Source organism: Hermetia illucens, chromosome 4 (assembly GCF_905115235.1).
Source record: "Hermetia illucens chromosome 4, iHerIll2.2.curated.20191125, whole genome shotgun sequence".
Classification (NCBI taxonomy): Eukaryota; Metazoa; Arthropoda; class Insecta; order Diptera; family Stratiomyidae; genus Hermetia; species Hermetia illucens.
Window position 1 is genome coordinate 46,908,769 of NC_051852.1, and position 24,783 is coordinate 46,933,551.

At 39.8% G+C, this 24,783-nt stretch overlaps 1 long non-coding RNA gene across 1 annotated transcript in view; it reads right to left on the reverse strand.

The window, feature by feature from the left end:
* Positions 1-1,226: 1,226 nt before the first annotated feature.
* Positions 1,227-24,783, reverse strand: part of LOC119655869 — an 87,653-nt gene continuing 64,096 nt past the window's right edge. The window contains exon 3 of the long non-coding RNA XR_005249964.1: positions 1,227-1,609. This is a non-coding gene — a long non-coding RNA (uncharacterized LOC119655869). The remainder of the gene's footprint in view (positions 1,610-24,783) is intronic.

Genomic DNA, 24,783 nt, shown 5'->3' on the forward strand with positions numbered 1-24,783 from the left:
TACTGAGAAACTGAATTTGCTATAGTGCGGTCAAACGGGTTATTTAATGGAGTGCTAAGATGTGATGTATGAATTTTTCGACGACTGAAAACCGTCATTAGAACTTCTACAGTATTAAAAAAATATAAATATCTAAATTTTTGATAGTATTAAATAAGAAGTGCAAGTAACTTGTACATTAAATGGTTTACACATGCTTCAAATTGTTAGTGAAAATATTTAGATTCAAATTACCTGAGATCCCTGCAATTGTTGTTGAACCTCCAAGGATATTACTGTGGTGAACATTTGTTGCAGCTTGAGAGCCTTGTCTTCCTTTTTTCGTATAACCCCAGTGATTATCTTGATATTTGATACCGAGTTGAACTTTTTACAGGTAAAATATTTCATATTTAGATAAAGTTGTCAATAAACTCACAAAAGCATCTCTCCCATTCGCAGCAATGATGAGTGGTAACTGACTTTGCCATTTTATTTGAAATTAAAAATGATCAACTCTTTAAAGATATTGTATGAAACCGTACCCACTTAAACAACCGCCGACTATAGCCTGGCCGCTGATCATGAGCTCTCTTTGAGATTGCCCTAAGCTTCTCTTTTCTTCCATGAATCTTGGACAGTGAAGGAATATGGTCTGGGTTGACTGGGATTCCTTTGCAATTTGAACAATCGAGTGAGGTACCCAGTTTAAACCTATACGGGTACTGGTGATATCTTCCATGCCCATGAGACGCTACGTAAGATTATAACTGATATTGCAAATACCTGCTGACCACATTGCTTCCTACAGTGTACTCTAGTGTACCGTTTCGGTCTTGAATGAAGTGCTCAAACACACTTCAAGGCCCTGATCCAATATGGATTGTTGCGCCAAAGATTATTATCATTATTGCAAATACCACCTTGTAACCACTTCGGTTACGCTGTTCTTAGAACAGAGGTAGGACAACGGCTGATGAATTGCTTCTGCCCTGGATGAAACCGTAAGTGATATACTTTTCGCAGCTTGGGTGGTTGCCTAAGAATGAGGAGTTCGTGAACCACAACCGTGGAAGTATGCTACTCTCCAATTGGTTCGGCCCGCCATCAAGAGGATCGCGGACTGAGGACTCTCTCGATCCCCAAAAAAAATCTAAGAATACTGTATTATTACATTTTGAAAATTTTGTGTAATTTTAGACAAGAAGTATATGTACAGTTTCATAAATATACAAGTCACAATATGGATAACGATACTGTAAATTTTCGAGCAAATTGTACTATAATTAACGCTTTTCTTGCGAATTTATTGCTCCTGCATTATGGAAATCGTAATTTCTTTCAGTTGAACATTTTTAATAGCTGAAGATTTTTATAGTTATCGTTTACTAGAAATTTTATGCGAAATTGTTAAATTTCTAGTTTTAGTTTAATTCCGAAGAATTGCAGTTTTTGAATACCATATAAATCTAATTTAACCAGAGGATCACTTCTAATTTAGGTCTTCTAGCCTTTCGTGGTAATTTAATTTAAATGAATTTTTCGTTCTTGAACAAGGCCTTTATAAAATCGTTGTCGAACAGCATGACATCAAATTTTAAGCCGAATCCAACGGGCAATTATAGAACATCTGAAATTGGACCATTTTATAACTATATCACTTTCAGAAACAACAAATCTATCGATGAAAAACCCAAACTAATAACTAATAAATATGTATTAACTCTTTGCAAGTTTCGATGATATTCCGCACGGGGTTACCACTGTCTAATCGATGCAAAGGACAACGCATCAACAGCAATAGCCGACAAGAAAAGCGAAGAATAAAGCATCACCTGCAGATCAAATGTAGGTGATGATAATATAAGAAGAAGAGGACGGTAATATTTTCAATTACCCATACCATACCAAAACTATGTATACATATATGGCTGCTATTTACCCGTTGGTGGGGTGTAGCACGTCAACCACTACTACCGCCGTCGCTTGTGGTTACCTAAAATGCTCTTCAGCTCCCCCCACAACATCCCGAGATATCGGCACACCTCTGCTGTTCTGCGCCTGTCTCCTCTTGGAGGAACACATTCGGGCACTTGGGAGAGTGGATTCCACTGTATGGCATAGCCAACAATGCAATTGTCACCCTTCGCTAATGTGTGATCTATCCACTGCCATTTCTGCCTTCCAATCATAGGCGTGTGAGTGCCAGTTCTGTGCGTCGATCAAGTTTTTCATTTGTGATAGCACCAGTCCAGCGTACTCCGATGATACGACGCAGACAGGTGTTGACGAAGGCTTGGAGCGTTTAAGTAATACTTGGGTTCAGAAAGAACACAAGCGCAGACCAGTCTCAACTTGATCTTGGTGCTGAGATAACTGCGTTTCCTGATTTTAAACAAGACAGCGAAGGCATCGAGGGACACCTAGTTCGGCACCATAGACGGGGTAGGCAAAAACAACGCATCCAAGATATACAAACCGGTTGACGCCTGCGATGCTCTATCCATTAACACAGGTAGAGAGTATGCGATAACCTGTCAGACTGAGAACCTTGGTTTTGTTTGTGTTAATTATCAGCCAAACTCTACTTGCCCCTCTTTCTAAATCCAGGGCCATAGACATTCGATCAAGGTCCATGACACGCTGAGAGAGTAAAGGAATGTCATCAGCGTAGTTCCACGTCCTCCGTACAAGGCAGCGATATAAAAAAGGAATAGTATTGGCGATAAGATGCAACCCTGGCGGACTCCGCTTGGCACCTCAAATTTCAGGTTTTAGATTTCAGATTTTATCTTGGTGCAGTTTCTCCGGAATGCACTCTCCTCCGTATAGTCGCCAGATACCCTCCCTCCCACGAAATCGATGAAGAGCAAATGAAGCGAATATCTAGACTCTGTGCACTGTTTCAAAATGATCCGTAAGGTGTTAATATGGTCCATGAACCGGGGCAGAAACTGTCGATTAAATGTAAGTCATTTTTTGAAACAAAAAATGTTGAAAAAATCTTAAACGTAAGGTGATAATCAAAGAGAGTGACCATGGACCCGGGGTGAAATTTATATGGAAAAAGCAGGTTCGGGATGAAAATTATGTGAGTCCTCCTATTGTCCTGTTTTTTATTCTTATTCTTATTATGTTAGCCTCCAAAAGGTGATCTCCCCGTTACCACCCCTTCGTGACGCTTGAGTATAGAGAACTATAGAGCTCTTCAACTGACTGAAAAAATGAAAATAGATAAACAAACTGAACTGAAATTAATGTTGAAGTCCAAAACTATTAGTAACTTAAGTGCACATGTGCATATACATATGCGTATCTAGCGCAAATATATAAAGAACTGCCCAATACTAAAGAACACATACGGTCAACCATCCAGACCCCATATTTTGCACCTCTTATAGGCTGTTTACTTCCAAAATCTTTCTTTTATTACTTTTTTCCAAAATATTTGCCGCCTTTTATTATTCGCAAATTATGGCCTCCGGCCATTAAGCACTTCAATGCCCGGCATAAGGCATAACTCCCCTTCTGATTTTCCACTTTTTAGCACAACTCTACATACACACTCCTTACTACATTTGATTCTTGACGTGGGCATCGTATTTTTATTTTTGCCTTTTGAATTATCTCGGGCCCTCCCACTGCGATGGCAGCCTTTCTGAATTAAAATGCATACGCTCCATTCAAATTATGGAGTAAGAACTGAGCATCGAATGGCCGCTAGTGCTCGTGTGTTTTTTCTTAATTATCAGAATGAGAATAATGATGGGGATAATGAGCGGAATCCGAATGGGTATAATGGTGATGAAAGGATGCCTTGGGCTGAGAGGAATTTCGATTGAAGCTCAGTAGAGAGAACCTAGCTGAAATGCGCATCGATGCTTTAGGGTTGAAGTAATCGGTTCCGGGACATCAATGTCCTCTGTGACTAAGCTATTATCATTGAATTATTCCATGAGGGGGAGTATGGATCTTTTTACGATCTCAATATGATCGTTTGCCCTTTTATGATAACTTTTAAATTGAGCAATTCATATAGACTCCTGCATATGGGTTTGGAAAACTGCCTCCTTTATAGATTCCTAAACTCCTAATGAACCTCCTACCCTTTTTGTTTTTGAAATTGTTCAAATTATTGCAGCATAACAACCATTTGTCGCAAATTATTCGCAGTCACAATATCTAATCACCTCGTTATTGCGCTACTGCACCCTGGGAACTTCCTCTGAGTTACGTGTTCAGGCCGGGAGAAAGTATCAAGGAGTTCATGCACTAAGTGGCATCATTTCACGATAAACTTGATTCGATAATATTCGATGATGTCGTTTGTCTCCTTTCTATTTGATTAGCTAAATTTGCCAACATGGATGTCATCCAATTTCGTGATATCGTCAATTTTAGGAGCGTTAACGTTCGTTTTGTTTTGATTTCGTGATGTGAAGAAAGAAGATATGAAAATTGATCCGCGCGACATAGAAAGGATATCTAATGGTCCTAATCATGCTTGTATGCTTAGATTGTTAATGATGTGCTCAGCATGTCGTATATACATACATACATACATTTATGTGTAAAGTTGGCATTAGAAAAGGGCGAGGAACAAAGATGTTATGCTGAGCATATAAAAGTAGATGCTTTATGATAATGACGCATACAGCTTTGTTTGATGAAGCTTGCTGAAAAAAAACATTAAACTCTTTATTGGAAAATCTCTAGTTTTTCATAGGTATAGATTCTGGTAAGGCATAGTTACAAAGGAGGTTGAGCGTCCAAACTCTTGACGTTTTGAACTAAATTCTAACCACGGTTTCAATTATGCTAAGCGTTTTTTACTTGAACAGCACTTACATTTTGGTAACTGTCATAATAGCTGTGCTTAGTTGATAAAGAATACTAATTACATGGGATTATAATTAAGGAAGAGCAGGCTTTGTCCTACCCTCCACAAAGGATTTAAGATTGGATTCCTAAACATAACCAACGAATTGCAAATCACTACGAAATTGATTCTTCCTTGGGCGATAGTAATTATCTTCCAGTCAAAATTTGGCCCATGATCCAATTATGTTATAAGTTAATCATTTTTCCAATCCATCACTTCAATGAATAATCACAACACTCCATAAGTGACAAGTGGGTGGAATGGGCTATGATGACGTAATTTTATCGTTTGCAATTTCCTCAACAGAATGCGATTGTGCGGAGTTTTCACAGTGCCAGTGGGATAGAATTTTTTGATAAATTATTACGTATTTATGTATGGACAATAAGTATGTGGCGATGTTTAACATTGTGGCTTGAGCTGCACGTGCTCGTCACTACTGATGCATACACAAATATATGAAGCGAATGAGATTCGGAATTTTCTCCCGTAAGAATATTATATGGAATTAATTTGTCAGAACTTCCGTCAGATTTTATAGATTTGGTAATAAAGTAAGGGATTATTTAAATCGATAAGTTAATTAAAACTATGTTAGCAGAGATCGCATAAGTCAAGGTTAGCGAGAGAGGGGAAAAGAGGGTGATTCCCCCCGTGCCCGAATTTTTTCGGGAGCTCTCTTGGGTAATTTTCTATGACTGTGATACACCCTTCTCTTCAGAAGCTGATCCAATACATAAAGGAAGCAGTAGACTTTCCAGCTTGAAAGGCAAATACATTCACATATGTTGAGTAGCAGATTCATGTCATTATATTCATTCAGCATGTTAGTGCATGTAATGGAGGTTTTTGTCTTTCGTGGATAAGCATTCTCCATCCAATTGGGGGAAGGAGAGGGTAATCTTCTATTTGTTTCTCTTCACCAATGACATTGATTATAATAATAATAATAATAATCGTTGGCGCAACAATCCAATTGGATCAGAGCCTTGAAGTGTGTTAGAGCACTTCAATCAACGCCGTAACGGAACACTACAGGGTTACAGTACGCTATAGGAGGCAAGGTGGTTAGCATTGCTCTCGGCCGAGATAATTACCCTGATTTGAATCAGGTACTCATTCACAGCTGAGTCAACCGATATCCGACGTCAAATCACGATATAAACCTCACTACTACCAGGGAAATTTGAACCGCCGTCAGCCTCGTGTTCTAATCACTCAGCTATCAGGACACACTCGTAAAAGAAGCCCTGGTAAAATGCGAAGAATGGTTTCTACAGTTTGGTAATTCTATGGAATGGAAAAAAAAGTTAGTCCATACACGAAATTGCTAGCCCTCTGTATGAATGAAATCTATTTTACTTTCAGAGGAAGATTTTTCAAGACCACTTGGAGAGAAGCTATGGGAAATCCATTATCCCCACTAATGAGCGAAATCTTCATCTCATCAATACAGTAAAAAACAGGAATAGAAGGAAGTTCTACCGAAAATCTGGCTTAGATATGTCGATGAAACTTTGACAATTGTCCCTTAAAACAAAGTAAACAACAAGTTGAACACTATCAACGAAATGCACCCAAAGATTACATTTCCGTCAGAGATAGAAGAAAACGACAAACTACCATTTTTACATTTAATTGTTATGCGCTCCAATGGGACATCTACCGGAAACCCTTGAACACCCAAAGAGTTATCCTTATTACTTCGTTCCATAATGACCAGTAGAAAAGGCAGCATTCGATGCAAAGATCTATCAGCTCTTGACTGTCCATCTATCACCAGAACACTTTTGTAAGGGGAAAATGGATATCATAGAACGTATATGATAGAATCCATGATGAAACTGAAAGCTGGAGCAATGGAAAGAGAGAACTAACTACATTGTACTCGCAACAAACACCAAACAAGGTATGAAAGGTGTTGCCTATTTCTCATACAATTGAATCCCGATGATTCGTACATCCATAGTTCGTATTTCCGGTTGATTCGTACAAATTTGTCGGCCCCCAAAGATAGCTTTCCGACACCAAATCGGTCCTTTGGCGATTGGGATTCAACTGTATAAGCATATTTAAGCGGGCGTTTGCCCTATTTTTACCTACCTCGTAATGTTTATACATTTAGTTTGTCAAACCATTCAGTTGAAAATGATACTGAAATGCAAAGTCTTAGAATGCAAGAAATTTGCACAAAAGTGACAATTTTGATCTATTATAACTATTTACTTTACTTCAAAATTTGGCAATTTTAGGATTAAGTTGAAGGGGGCTACCAGGCAATTTCTAGAAAATATAGTTATAATAAATACAGTAATATACTATTATTAACTTTATTTAAATATTGATATGGAGAGTATTTTGAGGTCTAGATACCATGCGCGTGGACCACCATATTTCTTTTCAGATATTTGAGTTGGGTAATTTCCAAGAATGAAGTAGCTTTTCAAAACCCCTTTGCAACCAATGTCTGAAAAGACATTTTATTTGATACACCTTACATTCAACGTGGAACTAGGTTATTCACTGCATACAATGGGATTCATAGGTCCCACTTTTCTATCAAATTCCGTATCAATAGCAATAACCATGTGACAGGTGTGACAGATAAAGAAGCGGACGAACAGCGCATAGGTATAACTTACTCCCCTGTGGCACATAAACTACGGCGTTCTTTTAAAATGATAATCTTATGACTGGATCTAGCAGGACATTCCAAAAAAAACCTGTCATATGAAATGGATCCAAAATAAACTTCGGAAATGAGAGGAATATATAAGATATCTTGCTCTGAATATCCAAAACTTTATGCCGGACAAACCAAAAGATTGGTGACCAGAAGATTCACAAAACATCAAAGAGGGGCAGAACAGAAAAATAATAAAACGGCTACAAAATCTGTGGTGGCCAAGAATATGTTAGAGGAAGGACACCATATTGACAATATGAAGGTGCTTAAGCAGGTACAAAAAAACGGTTTGTTGGACGTTTGTTGATTATTCTCAAATAGTTATAATCAAAAAAGTGAAAAAATTTAAGAAAAGCTTCTACAAATCAACCCCCGTTAATCTTCTTAGTGTTTCAGATATACACGTTGGAATGCTAGGGACATTACTTGCATACTGTCCTGTGAACTCTGATGCAAAGGTCCAAGTTGGAATTTAGAACGAACAAGGAGGTGTAAATATTTTGTTTCAACCAGATTGCGGTACACCACATAGATCTGATGTATCACTTAAAACTTTCACAGGAATGTTTCGTGAACCAGTTCTTTACTTTTGCGGTGACATCAAGAGGTTGCCAACTGGCGTTGAAGAGCACCGGAATCTCTTCTAAATTTTGTAAGTACTGAAAATGACGTATTGCCATATTTTTCGGACATAAACAAAGCAGCCGAATTGTCCAGTCTTCCAGTACCAGTGCAATTCATGCGAAGTTATTGGCGATACTAGAGGCCTGGTCCCTGGTCCGGCATGGTCCGAGCTGCTGGAGCTGTCTTAACCAATTTTTGGAGTGGCAGATTGGGAAACATTCTAACTTTGAATAGCGAGCCGGACAATTTTTCACTGAAACTTGTTTAAATGTTTTTCTAGGTTCATGATACCTATTTCCAAAAGCATGGTGTTTAGAAAATGTGTTTAAAATAACAGCAGAAGTAAGGGCAGAATCATACTGCCGTCATCAAAAAGAAAAACTAGATTCAAAACAACAAGATAAAGAATAAACTTGAGTATCGTGAGGGCTTAATAACCGTAGACTATACCAAACTTCCTAAGTAAAGAGTGCAAAACATGTTTACCTTTTTTCACCTTTACTCCTTGCGTTTGATGCACGCTGCCGAGTTGTCTGAAATAAAATGGATAACTGAGATTGGATTAGGGAAACCTTGAAGAAATTGGGTATTTCTGGCTACTTAGCTCAACTAATCGAGAATTACTTCTCCGATAGTACTAGCGAAATAAGTTTAAAGTACCATTTCATCATTAAGCTGCTCCAGCTACGTCAGGTTAGAAGAATATCATCCTCATAAAGCAGCGAGTAGCAGGTTAAATGCTAGATGATTAAAGTTAAAGAGGGCTACGAACACTAACAAGGAGAGAAAGCGGTTTTGATATACCAGGTCCACTTCAAATTCTGTTTTTGGAGTCCCGCAAATCAGATAAGTTTAGCACTTGAAATGTATTGTATCGGTGGTACCATTGGAGTCCTCTTTAATGGTAAATTTATTTAATAATAATAATTGGGGATTTGAAAGCCTCGAGATTGCACCCAGATCAGGCATTCGATAGAGCCAAATGGCGAAGCCGATCACGACGAGCCGACCCCGCTTGTGAACGGGACAAAGGCTGAAGAAAGAGAAAAAAAAGAAGAAGAATTGTTGGCACGACAGTCCAATTGTATCTGGGACTTGAAGTGTCTTAGGACACTTCATTCAAGACAGTAACGGTGCTGGTTATTACCCTGTCTTGACTCACAGCTGGGTCGACTGGTATTTGACATACAGCGATGATACAAATCCCTCTGGTATCAGCGAGTTTTGAACCGCGATCTAATCATTGGTTTACCCAGACAAGTTTGAAATATTTCAAGTCATCCTAAACATTTTCTATTGTGTTTTATTTGACTTATTCTTTTGAAAAAAATTATTCGAATTTAGAAGCAGAGGTGCCTGCTGTCAATTTTTCGCAGTGGATTATATAGGTTGTTAGCTTTCTAGCTACCTAAATAAAACATAAAAAAATAGTGCTAGTCTATCCTCATGTAGGGAGCTAAAAAATCTTCGGAGGATTCTTCTCTCGAACGCGAAGAGTTCGCAATTTTCTTGCTAAGAACCCAGGTCTCCGAGGAATATATAAGGACTAGCAAGCTCATTTTGTACAGTAAAAGCTTTGACCGTATTTTGAGACGTTTCCAGCGAAACGGTTTCTCTGAGCTGAAATCGGCTCTGCTGGCTGCCAATAACCGTCCGCGGATTTCGTCGTCATAGCTGTTAGCGGTTGTGATTTTCGACCCTAGATAGGAAAAATTTTCAACGATCTCAAAGTTGTCTCCTTTATTGTTTTCGTTTGATCAGTGCGATTCGATGTTGTTCGTTCTTTGGTTTTTGGCGTTGACGTTGCCACCATGTACTTCGGCTTGCTTTCATTAATGTGCAGGTAGAGATCTCGGGCCGCCTGTTCGATCCGCATGAAAGTAGACTGGACATTTCGGGTTATTCTTTCCATTATGTCAATATCGTCAGCGTAAGCCAGTAATTAGGTGGACTTGAAGAGGATGGTACTTCTTGCATTTACATCTGCATCGCAAATCACTTTCTCAGGGACAGGTTAAAGAGGATGTATGTATTAGACTGTTGTTGATGTTGAGTGGTCTCAACAGTGATATCCCCCTTTTTATGTATGGGACAGATAATGCATCGTTGCCAGTCGTCAGGCATTGATTCGGTGTACCATACTTTGAGCATCAGTTGATGGACTGCTTGGTACAGTTGGTCGCCTCCATATTTAGCCAATACGGCTGTAATTCCATCGGCTCCTGACGACTTATGATTTTCAAGCCGATGGATTGCACGGACTGTTTCTTCTATACTAGGTGGTGGCAGTATTTGTCCGTCGTCTTCAGTTAGCGGGACCTCCAACTGGCCGATATTTTGATTGTTGAGCAGTTCATCAAAATACTCAACCCATCGCTCCAATATGTCCATTCTGTCGGAAATCAGATTTCTCTCTTTGTCTCGGCAGGATGAGCATCGAGGTGTATAAGGCTTCATCCTACTGACTTGTTGGTAAAATTTCTCCGAGTCGAGTCCGGAACACTATGCTAACGAGATAGTGATCCGAGTCTATATTGGCATTCCTATATGTTCTGACAATCATCAAAGCTGAGAGGTGGCGGCGTTCGATCAACACGTGGTCAATTTAGTTGAAATTGGTCCCATCAGTAGAAGCTCGCATATGTTCGTGGACCGCTTTCCACACAAACCAGGTATTTTCAACAACATTTTCGTGGGATACTGCTAGTTGAATAATCCCCAGGCTCTTTCTGTGGCTTTGTAACATCGGTTTTTCGTGTAGAGTTGTCAGCCTTACCCAAGGCCAAACTGGAGGACCAATTGGTACAATTTGTCTCGCTTTTAGGCGCGGAAAACTCGCCTTCATCCTTCTCCGTCTACAGTTTTTCATTAAGGAAAAGAACTCGCAGGAATCACCACGTGGAGGTGGAAATAGAGTTTGGTAGTCGAGCTATAATCGCCCGAAAGCGAATATAACATTTCTATTGCATCAAACCACATAAAATTCAGTGTCGCATCGGTAAGCACAGCTTTTCGTCATTCTCCATGTTTTGCCCATTAATGCAAATACAAAATACAAAAGAGAGCGATGAAAAGTGGGAATAAGAACCTTGGTTTTGTCGGTGGTTATCTTCAGCCTGACTATCCTGAATATCCTATAATATTTGATACAACCCTAGCGGACTTCGGTTTGGATTTTCTTCTTTTGAGATTTTACCCCGACGCAGCTATGGGTTAGAAAAATTACATATTATTTCGAAAAGAAAATAAACCAGTTACTTTACAAGAGTCCAATAAATGCTCGAGTTCTTAGTAGATAAACCATTTCATTGGAAATGGAAGAATTCTTACAATAAAAATAGGGAAGGATAACTGACTTTTAATTTTGAAGTTTTTCGAAGATAACGTTTTTGTCTTTACCTTTGGTTTTAGCATATCGGATCTATCTATACAATATCTAAAATTAAATATAATATTTTAATTAAAATAATCTACAGACTGAAAATCCAATTAATATGTAAACTCAAGAGGAAATATCATAGCGCCAATTAGCCCATACTAAATAATATTTATCCTTGAAATCTAAGCCTTCCGTTTACCACTTCCTCCACACAAAAAGATTCTCTCATTAACGTTTGCATTAAATATGTCTAGAGTGGCGTATTAATGGCGTGTAAAATGAAATCCTTTCGACTCTTCACTTCACATAATGACTATAGAAAATGTGCCCTCACTCATTAACAAAAGTGCTTAATGAAAGGAACGAAATGTAAAAAAGCGAAGCGAAAAAAATGAAAATCATAAGGATAGACGGGTCCGGGTTTCAAATAGCAAAATCAAACCTACATCGGGGGATTGTGACATAAGGATAAAACAATGATTGGGACGGGATCAGAGACATGAACGTAATCTACACTCGGTTTGGTATATTGTAAGCGAATGAGTGACGAGATTTCGTTTCAGAACCTTTCCGTGAAATAAATCGTGAAATAGATCCCATCAACAAATGAATCCTTTTTACCGGATGAACAAACGAATGGCAAGCAACCAGTGAAACATATAGCTAACAATGAAGACGGTTGGAAGGGTTTTTTGTCACCCCTTTTCCTTTTTCCAAGGTTGTCGTTAAACGCAAAATATTTTGACAGGTTGTTTTACCTTGAATTTTTGGGATTTGTGATCCTTTGCCACCCGCACATCCACAGGATATTATATACGTGCGCAGCAGGAGAACATCAAAACATAATTTTGCGAATTTTACTTTTGTTGGAATGAGCGTTTTTCAAAGAGTGTAGAACCTAATATGGAAAATGAAGTCATAGATTGTTAAAAGCCCTGAAGTGGCCATTTTGAGTTGGCCCTATTCAGATAGTTCAGAATGTGGACCATCGACATTGTAATCGGATATACCCTGAAATTTGGATTCAGTATTTCAGTATTCTTTCATGCGTGACCGTTTTGAGTAAGCCTCAGCTTCATAAAAACGCCATAGAATTCGCCACCATTGGCAAACCGAACTCGTATAATTCTTAAACTTATTCTACCAGAGGAGTTTTTTCCAAAGAAATTACTCCACCTTCGCAATCTGCATAATGCCCAAACCAGCAAAATGAATCTTCAGTCATCTCTACTCAGCAATTCATCTCAAACTCTATTCAGATAAAAATGCAAATTCTTTGATAAATTCGTCTTCTGGATGGCTGCTCGCCTTTAGAATTAACGACCCAGGCCAAAGGACTTGCGACGCAAGAGGACCATCCTTCACAATTGTTAAATTATGATGACGACCGTCTCTCAAACGAATAAATTAAGTACTGATTGAAAAAAGGAATAATTTTTGTTGAATTTCGAATTTACCTGAATCGTTTCCTCTGCGTTTTAGTGCGACCCAACCGACATCTCTAAGGATCTTGTTATCATTCTGAATAGAAATTGATGATGAATTTTGTTTATTTCCTGAGAGATTTTATTTTAAATGCAATTTCAGCAGAAATTTTTCAATTCGTTACATTTATCATGATTGCTGCATGGAGCGGATGGGGATTCTACATTTAAGTAAAATGAATTGAAAATAAGGAAAATGGAAAATGTTATTAGGAAAGCGATTTCATAATGAAGCGGATTAGACAAGATGCTGACGGAGTTGACCCAATAGAAGAGAATATAAATGGAAGTAAAGTGGAATTTGGAAGCGGCTAAATCGGGAGCTTGAGTCTTTATTTTATTGTACTTGATAATGAAAGCGTTTACCTCTGCGAAGAGAGGAGGGCGTACTTCGTTTGGAAATACATCCAAATACGTTGGTAACTTATCTACCTCTATACAATCACAATAAGACGTCCATCTAATCAATTTCTACTCACTTTGAACAGCTTTCCCTACTCCACACGTTCGTCACCACTAAATTTTTCAATTTTCTCACTAAATCGATTCCATTGACTGACAATCATAGCCTGTAAATACACACTAGCTTCCCAAGGAACTACATTTCCTGTAACTGTACAGAGCATCATCCTACGTCTTTCAGTTGTAACAACTCCTTAATAGTTTGCTCAAATCCTTAACATCGTTACAGTTGACTTTCCACACTTCTTCCATAGTTGTGTTAACACTTCATCCGGTTCGCTATGATTGAAAATGTGATTTTCCCATTTCCGGATGTAATAGTAAGCGCCAGGATTGAACGAGGAAAAGATTGCAGTTGACATATTTCATATCCTATCATTTCTTCGTATGTACATATTATAGATACCGTACGTACGCGTATAGTACACATATCGGATTTTCGGCAAGTGATGGCTACAATATATGAGCGATATATGCAGAACGAGCTCATGGGTATTTTGCATTCCATTGCGAAGGAAGAATTTTTTATGCACCATTATTGGGATAAAAAACCAGCCAGTTTAGTCGGTGAGTAGTTTCCATAATGTTGGTTATTTCTTTTTGGTCTTTAATTTATATCAATGTTTTATATCGGGTATAGTCTTGTGCGCAATCAGAGAGCTGACTAGAATCAAGTCTCAAGGCTCTAATTAGTTTCATGTAGGACAACCCTTGGAAGCTGACCATCTAGTGGAAGAGAGCTGCTGGATTTTTGTCGCGGCTATGACCAAGATGTTGCTAGTTTTCCGCAATGAAAAGCCCGAAGTTAAACTAAAGATAAACAAATTTTTGTCTCTCTGGCGGAACTATCTAAAATTTGGCAGGTCATGTAAATAGCAGAACTACAATTAACTTTATGTTCATAATATTCCCAAATCAGATGGTCCCGTTTACCAGATTGTCAGCAATCATTATGATACACTGAGGAAGCTGGAAATAAAGCACTGCTGATGGGTCCAGAAAGATTATCATCGCAACGGCAGATCTATAGAACAATAACTAGACATTTTGCGGTAACATATGTACATGTCGGAGAACTTATGCTTCACTTCTCAGCAGAAGTTATGATTATTGATTTTATGAATACTATAAAATTATCTGAGGATAGAAAGGCTTACGCGATGAAGGCAGAGAGAACGGTAAAGCATTAGCTAGAGAAAGCGCTGTGGACCTGGCAAAAAGGGAGACGGAACCTGATCATGAAACAATACTGCCAAAATTCAAAACTATGGAAATGCCAATTTTAGTAGACATCCCAATCCAAAAAAACCCACGGACGTGAACGATAGCGGAATATTGTACTAGAGCGGGCGGAAGGCTTGTCAAATCACCAGTCCTAGGAGACTGTGTGTCTGGCAATAGATAGGTCATATATTGAGAAAGAGCACCAATTCTGTTACGAGCTATTATCATACAATGGAATCCTTTACCCGAGGACAGCCAACGAGTGGGAGCAGAAAAGTGAACCATAAGAACAGGCTTCTCGGAAAATTCTGAAGAAATAGGAGTACTTTGCGAGGAACCGGAAGCGTTGGTGCATTGATATGATTGACTCGCTATGCCTAGGCAGGAGTTTACGGCTACGATATATATTGAAGGCTCGAAACGATATATACAAATTTACAATATTATGCGAGTGCATAAGTGGAGTCACGTGGAAGCATATTCCCACATTACGCATTTCCCGAGCGCTTGAGCTAAAGCGACTGCATTTCTCTAAATACTTGCGCTTTGGGGTAACATGAATATGTTTTACTATTTCTTACCACATACTCTAAGACAGTAATGATCTTCACCTAGGCTCCAAATTCGATGGTCTTGGGCAAGGACTATTTGAACAATGATGTTTTGACTGGAGGGACAAAGAAGAGGCACAGTCGTCGATGCAATGAGGTCACAGTTTTTAACCTTTTAAGGTAATCCACAGGTATTGCAATATAGGGGTTCTGTTATACGGTTAATTGTAAACTCATAATTCATGGGAGAAGAATGTAATGTTTTACAAAATTCTGTTATTGGAACCCTAGGAACATGAAGATAGTACCCAACATGGTTTAGAATTGCTCGAAAATAACAGAGAGGTACTATTACCTTGGACGGTAGTACGGTTGATTTGCTGCCAACCCCCGAAGATGGGAGGTCTATGCGTCGAATGATTTGTCCAAACCAACACCATAACCTCCCGGAACTAAGTCATATTCTAGAATAGAATGTTACCAATCCGTTCCGAGTAATAGTGCAAAATAATCGAGTTGTCCTTGCAACTATCTCACAAAATTTCAAAAATATTATATATCCCTTCAAGTCGGAGCGGTTAATCATACCACGAATATACTGGTATGGTTGGGATTCTCTCCTTGGGGCGGCATAGCGCGTCAAACCACACCTATGCGGCAACATTTAACAGAAAATGGCGCCTCTTGCTCTATATAAAGGGAGTTACAGATCACATTTTTTTCGACAATAGTTTCAGCAATCTCCGAATAAATCAAATGTGATAGACAGACAGATAGGCATACACACAGACATAAAATCGATTCTCGTAAGGTTTTGTTTCTCAGAAAACCCTAAAAATGTGAAACTATATCCTCTTGGCAGACGATAAGGAGCAGGTATGGACTTTTAAAAGATCCAAGTAGCCCCGGTAGTGATTTTAGTGTCGGAGTTAGTCCTAAAAATTCACTTTAAGCACTGAAGACGCTCGGTCCTAGGGCCACATTAATAATAATAATAATAGTTGGCGCAACAATTAGATCAGGGCCTTGAAGTGTATTAGAGCACTTCATTCAAGACCATAACGGCACACCACAGGATTATAATACTTTATAGGAGGCAATGTGGCCAGCATTGCGCTCACCCGAGATTATTATCCTGATTTATCTCAACTGAGTCGATTGGTATTCGACATCAAGTCACGATACAAATTCCACTGCCACCAGTGAGATTTGACCGTCAGAAACGCAATCTTCTTTATGCCAGCTTAGTGTTCTAACCACTGAGCTATCAGGACGACATACTACACATAGAGATGCCATAAGACCTTCGGTCCATGCGACTTGTGCTGGTAGCAGCCTAGCCTAGTGAGCTCTGTTTTCAGTTCGTACCATATAGAATTTGTCATCTACCTGCCTCTGCAGTTTAGAAATTGCACCGCGTCATAGCGTGATCGCAAACACTTTGCGTAAAAATCCATGTTATGCCCGCCTTTGAATGTTGGTCGCCCCTAATTCCGGTTATATATGAAGAGGGTTAGTGTTTTTTCCCTATATAAACCCTTAGTTATTATGATTTTCATTTCTTCGCCTCAATATAAATTTTAGGCTTGAAAATAGATGTCAAACCGAACTCTTTTCCAAAACCAGCATTTTACTATCCTTTCGAATTTATATGGTTGCCAATTCGTAAAGTATAGCGCCGTAATCACACCTACGTGCCACCGCTTGCGGTTACCTGAAATTCGCTTCAGCTCATCCCACAATTTCCTGAGACGTCTGCACTACCAATCTACTGTTCTGCGCCAAAGTGCTCTTGGGGCGACCCACTCGTCGGCCATCTTGGGAGAGCGGATTCCATTGCGTGCATAGCTAGCAATTCAACTGTCGCTCTTTAATGTGTGACCCCCACTGCCACTTTCACTTTCGTTCACATCGCCTACGAGTGACAGATCTGTGCACTGACCACGTTCTTCGATAGTATCAGATCACCGTACTCGGATGATAGGACGCAGACAGGTGTTCACGAAGGTTTAAAGCTGTTGGTTAGCAGCGCGGTTCACTTTCCAGGTGCTACTCCCATATAGCAACACATCCAGTTGGGTGCCACCGTCCGCAGAAACCACGCTTCCTAGATATACAAATTGATCGATACCTTCGATGTTCTGTGCGTTAATGAAGGTAGGAAGAGTGCGATGACCCGTCAGACTGAGTACCTTGGCTTTGCTGGCGTTTATTTTCAGTCCTACTTCACTTACTTCTCTTTCCATATTCAGAGCCATTTGGCCAAGGTCCATGACCTGGTGAGAGAGCAAATAGATGTCATAAGTGTAGTCAAAGGAAAGATTTCTTCGTCTATTGAACTTGTTCGATAGTGAACGTGAACGTTCCGGACAAAGCAACATGAAGAACGTCACCGATAACACGAAGAAATGATATCGGTGACATGATGCAACCCTGGCGGACTCCGCTTTATACCTCAAACTCCTCCGAGATTTTACCTCGGTGCAGTACGTGACATTATATGATATCATATGTCGCTCTGATAATAGCTATTAGTTTCCTGGAATGCCCTCCTGTGTAGAGCACTCCAGATATACTCCCTATTTACTCTATCGAAAGCTTTCTCGAAATCGACTAAGAGCTGATGCAGTGAAGATCTAACCTCCGCACACTGTTCCAAAATAGTCCATATGTGAGTGATGCGGTCAATGCATGTTCTCTGTCACTCTCTGGGAAAAATCTGCGATTCCCAAGATTTTCGTATGAGTGGAGGTAGCAGACCTGCAGTAACTGCAGGTGCAGCAACAAATAATTCTACGGGGAGACCATCAAACGCAGTGGCTTTACTTTGTTTGAGTGCATTTATGGCCAAAATGATTTCTATTCTGCTTGAAGGAACAGTTCGTATCCGCATTTTACGGTAATTAGTCATTTCCCCCACAGGAGGAGGAAACTCACCGCAGGTGATACGATTAACAACCATGGAAAATTTTTTTTCCAAATTTTTAGTTGATCGTGATCGTAGATGAGAAGTTGACGGTTAACGTTCTTCACAGGACCATTAAAAGATTTGCAGTCACATGCATGTTTCGTGATGTGGTATACACTTCTGAGATCATTGCGTTTTGGGACATCTCCCGTTTATCTGGCCATCGCAAAGCAAATTCTCTCTTGTCATGGCGTACACTACGCAGAACTTCTCGGGATTTTGCTTGGTATCGGAGTTCCAACGTCTCACTTCCGCCATCGCTCGCAGTGACCAATACAGCCTTCAGCTCCCCCCGTTCATCGATCTGCTCTTCCACGATTCCGCAGTCAGCCAGATCTGATGAAACCTCTTCATGACGTGACCGATGACCTATGTAGCACCCGAGAAAAGAACACTTTTTTGCCAGCTCAATGCTTATCGTTATTCTTACGCGAGATAGCTGTCAATTGGCGAGCGACAGCTGTATCATAAAGGCGGTCGATGTCGAACTTGTGGGTCACAGCTCTGCAAACCTGCGGACGCAACATTAGGTCATCAAATGGTGACCACTTTGAAGGCCGATGCCAGCGCTTCTTTAGTTACGCACATCCAGGAGACAACTCCTAAATCTATTGCTGATCGCAAAGTGGTCGATCGTATTTTTCGTACGGTGTCGATCAATTGAAACCCAACTGACCTTATTATTATTATTATGTTAAAGAGAAGTCTCACCGCGTCCTTAAAGAACTATTGTGCCCATTTTACAGGTTACAGTGTACCTACTAATCACAGTATCTCAAGCAAACCGATAACCGTAAGGAATTTTAGTATATTCCCTACCTCCAAATCTTTCAACTTTGCATCTGGTATTAAATATTCTCCCAGATGACTTGACCTAATTTGCGCAAGTACCGGACACTGTCCCAGAACGTGTATAGAGGTTTTATCACACTCCGTACAGAACCTGCAGATCCTAGCTTCCCTAAGTGGTAGTTTAACCGGCAGTTTCCAGTTAGAATTCTCACTATGATTCGGAGGTTCTTCCTGGTGAGATTTAAGCAAGCCTTTGTGCGCATGGGTTCACATCCCACAATAAGCGCCCTGGACTGCTCCATTCTAGGTAGACGCGCCCCTCAACTGTTCCTCTTCATTTTCTAGTGTCATAGCCATGCACCCGGTTCTGATTGCAAAGAAAGGTTCTGGCCCGTGTAAAGCGTTCCTGCTTCCTTTTTGGCTAGTTCGTCCACTGCCTCATTGCCTTCCAACCCAACATGGCCTGAAGCATCCCGACATTATTGAACGGAGCCGAGTGTATTCAGTCTCTTAAGGCATTCCCATACCAGTTTAGAGTTCATCTGGTTGGAGCTAAGTGCCAGGATCGCTGCTTGGCTGTTAGTCAGAAAAGCAATGTGCTGCTTCCTGTAGTTCCTTTGGAGATTGAAGGAGGCACATCTTCCGACAAAAATATGCTATTGTGCTACCCATTGGCTCAAGTACGTTTTCCTTGAACCAATAACCGCGGCACATACTCCCTCTGCTGTGAGTAATCCGTCAGTGTAATCAGTTGCTAGTTTAGGCCATATGTCACAGCCACGCTCTCCCAGTTTGCCTTGTTAATCCAACGCGTTTCAAACTCCATATCGAAATGAAACCTCGTTTTCATGTTAACCTTTGGTATCAATATTTCGGGGTATCGCCTAGAAAGAATAACCATCTTTCATCGATTTAGGCAGCTCCCCGCTTCACTGATACTCCCGGCCATCCTGAGGATTGCGTCCCTTTCCTGCATCTGTATGTGTAGATGGAGAGAAGTTAGTCCTAGAAGGACATCCAGGGATGTCGTTGTGCTTGTCCTCATTGCCCCACTGACACATGCAAGCCAGTCTTTGGAGTTTGTGTAACTCCCTGGCCCTAGTGTGCCGAGTTCAATTCTTTCTGTCCAGATTACCGGCATCGTAGATAATCATCAGCCTAACTATTGGGGTGTATATCCAAAGTGGTATCGTCAGGCTGCAACCCCATTTTTTTAGTGTTTCCCAGATGCGTCTTCCAGAGCAATTTTGGGGCTTATATTTGACCTCTGTTTCTCGTTTCATCTCCATCTAATGTAACCTTATCGTTCTCAGGTAATCAAGCTGATGCTTCCTCGTGAATGGTACTATGGTTGTTTTGGTTGGATTAATATGCAGTCCCACTTTCCTGTGCCAGGCAATAGTAACCCGCAATCCACTTTGGATTCAATCACATAGGGTAAGCTCATATTTACCCCTGCAGATTAAAAGAATTACGTCCGCGTAACCCTGGACTTGTATTCCAGTATTTGTAGCACGTCCAGGAGTTCGCCCATTACCATACTCCATAAGCGGCGATAGTAATCCGACCTGTGTACAACCTTGAGTAGTATTCATGACAATAAACAATTGATCTTATGGCAAACCCTGGGCTCAATAAGCCGCCAATAACGAGGCGGTGGAAGTTGCAAAAATCTCCAAATCTCCCACTATTATCGATACGGTCGCCAAGACCGTGCGTCGCCATCACATGTCCGAGAAAGGCGTTGTCAGAACCCACCCTGGCGTTCACATCATTCGTCATGATCGCAAAGTTACATTGAGGAAGCCTCTCCTTAATTGCGTTTAATTGCTCGTGGAAAGCATTCTTCTCTCTACATCGGAAGTCTCCGTTTGTGCATGACACTGTACAATTGTGATGCTTTTTAACCTGGACCGGAATCTTGCAATCAGAAGTCTGTTAGTAAGGGGTTCTCAGGGCAAGAGAGCGCGCCTTGCGGTAGCCCGACACCGGATTCGTATTTTGTACCACTTGATTTTCCAGGGTACAAAAGCATATTGCCGCAAGAGGGAGAGGAGTACTATTCATAGCCCCACCACCCTTAGGTCTAGAATATCCAGTTTATATCGTTGCAATTCCCGTTCAATTTGGAAAAAAACGAGCATTCCGAGGAACCCCGCTACCGTTGTTGAGGAGCGCGCGTACATTTCAGGAACAAATCATAAGTCGTTTTCGATAGCCGTAAGGTCAATCTCTATCCGAGGCGTGGTTGACGTTTCAGTAGAAATAAAGTTTCAAAATTTGCTAGCCCACAAATTTCTACCCCTATACGGCAAGTAGGGAAAACTTTGAGTATAATATTGCAATGTTTAAAGAAAATTCTGATGATGATTTCACATTGTTTATCCATCTAAATATGGAGGTTAACTTCTTATATAAGATGTAATCAAAAAACAATCAAGCAGATTATCACTCGGTATGAGATCAGTTTGCATTGTAAAACTAAAACGGGTAACCATAGTGCTGAAATGGAAATCACTTTCTACGCTTTTTGAAATTCGGGTTGGTTAAAAGTCCTTTCTAAACCGATGCACCTTCATATAAACTCGAGCTTCGGAACATCATCTATCAGCATGTGAGTTCGTTTTGCAGCAGGAATTACATTAGTAAAAGGTGTTCGGATAGCTGAGTGGTTAGAGCACAAGGCTGTCGTATGGAAGGTCGCGGTTCGAATCTCACTGGTGGCCTTTTGGCCGGCTTAATGTACTGATTGCTTCGCATCTCCTGAAGTTAGCTACCGGATTGCCAGCATTGCCGATTCCGAGATTTTTTTCATAGCCTAAAATGTCCACTTTCTTCTCCTTCTGGTGGCAATATATCGTATCCATGCGACCAAAGTGTCCGGATAGCTGAATGATTAAAGCACAAAGCTGCAGAATAATTTCAAATTCAATTGCGTACCATTTTTCAGCAGCCATTTACATAAAAAATTTGCGCTCCAAAGTATTTTATGGATGATATTTAATTACATACGCTTCACACTAGGAGCTCAACATTATTAGTAAATGCGAAGAAGTTCACCAAAAACACACCGGATATACCTCAATGGACATAACACCCAAAAGAAGCTTTAACCACTTACAGTACACAACTGTTTATATTGAAAAAAAAAAACGTTTTAAAGCTGGATTTTTTCGCTTTGTGGCCGTTTGATAATAGTCTTTCGTTGAATCCGATAGTTGAAGGGCAGTTCTCATAGAGCTGTAACTTCTACAATTTTTCGAATTTTACATTAAAATTTCAATGGATAAAAAAAATAAAACAAGTCGGAAAACCGGAAGCTCGGCGCTTCAGGTATGAAAGGCGTTGTTTGTTTTTTTTCTGTAAGTGCAGGACTATCCCATTTGTAGGTAGCCTGTAATGTCTACGTGTATTTAGCATGTCAAAATACTCTGTTTAGTGTGATATACTATAGCTTTAGCAGTGATAGCACGATTTTGATCAAACTTGGGTATATCATAGTCTACATTACTGCAATATATAATTTTAGGATAAACCTAAGGGGGTTCCTAACCAATTTCACAAAAACATAGTAATATACTACTATTAACTTAATTTGAGTAGCTATCGATATGGGGAGTATTTTGATGCCTGGACATCGTATAGGGGCTGCTTCATGATATTTGTCAGGTTTTTCGGTTGGGTAGTTTCTGAGAATCGGTCCGTTAAAGAAATCACCACTTTCGACACTAGCACATCCCCTTCCCGTCCGCCTTTCCAATAAATGGCTTTGAAAAGTACTCGTCGAGGCCTTTAATTTGATACCCAACATGACTATATTCGGAGAAAACAAAATTACACCTCCCTTTTGCATGTATGACCGCCCTTAAACTAAAACTAGAAAGTGCATTTGTGCGTGTTCACAGTTCCCACCTTCTCACCAAATTTCGTGCCAATCGGTATAGGCTTTCCTGAGAAGACAGACATTGAACCGATTTTAATGAGGTTTTTTAAACAAACCTTAAACAAGTCAGAATTTCGGAACTTGGTGCTTCGGGTTTTGTGTTCATCTTATGTGAAAAACTTTCTACGCACATTTTCGTATATGGCTAACCCGAAATATTCCTTCATATTTCTTTCAAATTACAGGACATACGTACATATTACAGACATGTATATATGCTCACCTTCAACAAACAAATATTACTCATTACCACTTATAAATGCACGAATATAAATCGATCGTATACATGTTTCCGATTTGCTTCGTGCACGAAAGCATACATATATATGTACGTATAAAATTCGTATATTGGATGCCGCTAGTTTAATGTACAAATATGTCCATCGGAATTAGGCACAACCCCAAAGCTTCATTAGTATATACATATAAATACGTCCAAATACGCTTAAAGCGAAATGCAGGGAACTGCAACCCCCCATTCGCATGAACTCACTTTATTGCGGTATTTACGAATTGATATGTTATGATGACGTCATACACGTCTTAGAATGTACAAAATTCACATCATTTGTTAACAATAGTTGGATTTTCTTCAAAGTTCCCAAAGCTATGGCTTATTTTATCCTTTATACCACTGCCATGTACCATTTTGTACATCTAGCGTTAACTTAAGGGTGGTCTCTGGCAAAATTTATAAAAATATAATACCTATATTCTATTATTCAGTTTATTTCTGTAGATAGATAGATAGATTTCGTTTAGATACAGCACTGTGATTTTATTCAGATTTTTCGGTTGGATAGGTTCTGAGAACGAAGACCTGTATTTTGAGCCCTCACTGTATTGTTTTTCACCCCTTATCAAATATGAGAGATGAAAGTACTAATTAAGCCCTTTTATTTGATATCCCACGTAGCCATATCCCGTGAAAAAAAAATGTTGCAACTCCCTTTCGCATGTACGGAGAGCCTCCCTTAAACTAAATACAAACTGGCGCCACCTTCTGTATTAAAGGGATTCTCAGACCACACGTTCTCATCAAATTTTGTGACAATCGGTCCAACCGTTTTCGAATAAATTAGGTGTGACAGACAAACAGATGGACAGACAGATACCGAATCGATTCTAATAAGGGTTCACACAAAACCATAAAAAAGCCCACCAAATACAAGCAAAAGTCAAAAGATCAGAGGAAAGGTAGCTTCTTTATATATGGGCCTTTAAGGAGGTCATCCTTTGTGTCGGATCCGAGGAATCGATTTTTTGTGACCAGTTGTATCTAGATATAGTGTAGAATATTTGGCTACAATGATTTTTCGATATTCCGAGTCGTTCGGAAATTATAGTGTTAAACAGGTAAAGTGCCGTATGTAAGGTTTATGTCGATCGCCGTTATGAAGCCAAAACTTACTGGCCCCAAGGACGTTCGAATGATTTAGTTAAGAGAAGGAGGATTGAAGCTAAGGCTTTACGTGTGTTTTTTAAAGAAAGCGAAGGTTTATGGACCAGGTATAGTATTATGATTAGTTATAATCGCATTTTATTTTTTAAATGCGTTTTTCTCGAAACTGCATGTGGGAAATTGGGTGCCACCATAGCCCAAATTTATCCAACAAAATGCTTTGAAATTTCCACGATTTTTTCAGAACATATTTCCACGGTGCCCAAACTAGGACAATTGGGATTGACTGGGCAGTTTTTTTATACATTAAAGAAGCCGCTAAAAACACCATTATTAAAGCACCAAAAATTTACATTTCAACATTTTTTAACAATCCTAATTTGTGAACCTTAGTATAGTCCACAGGT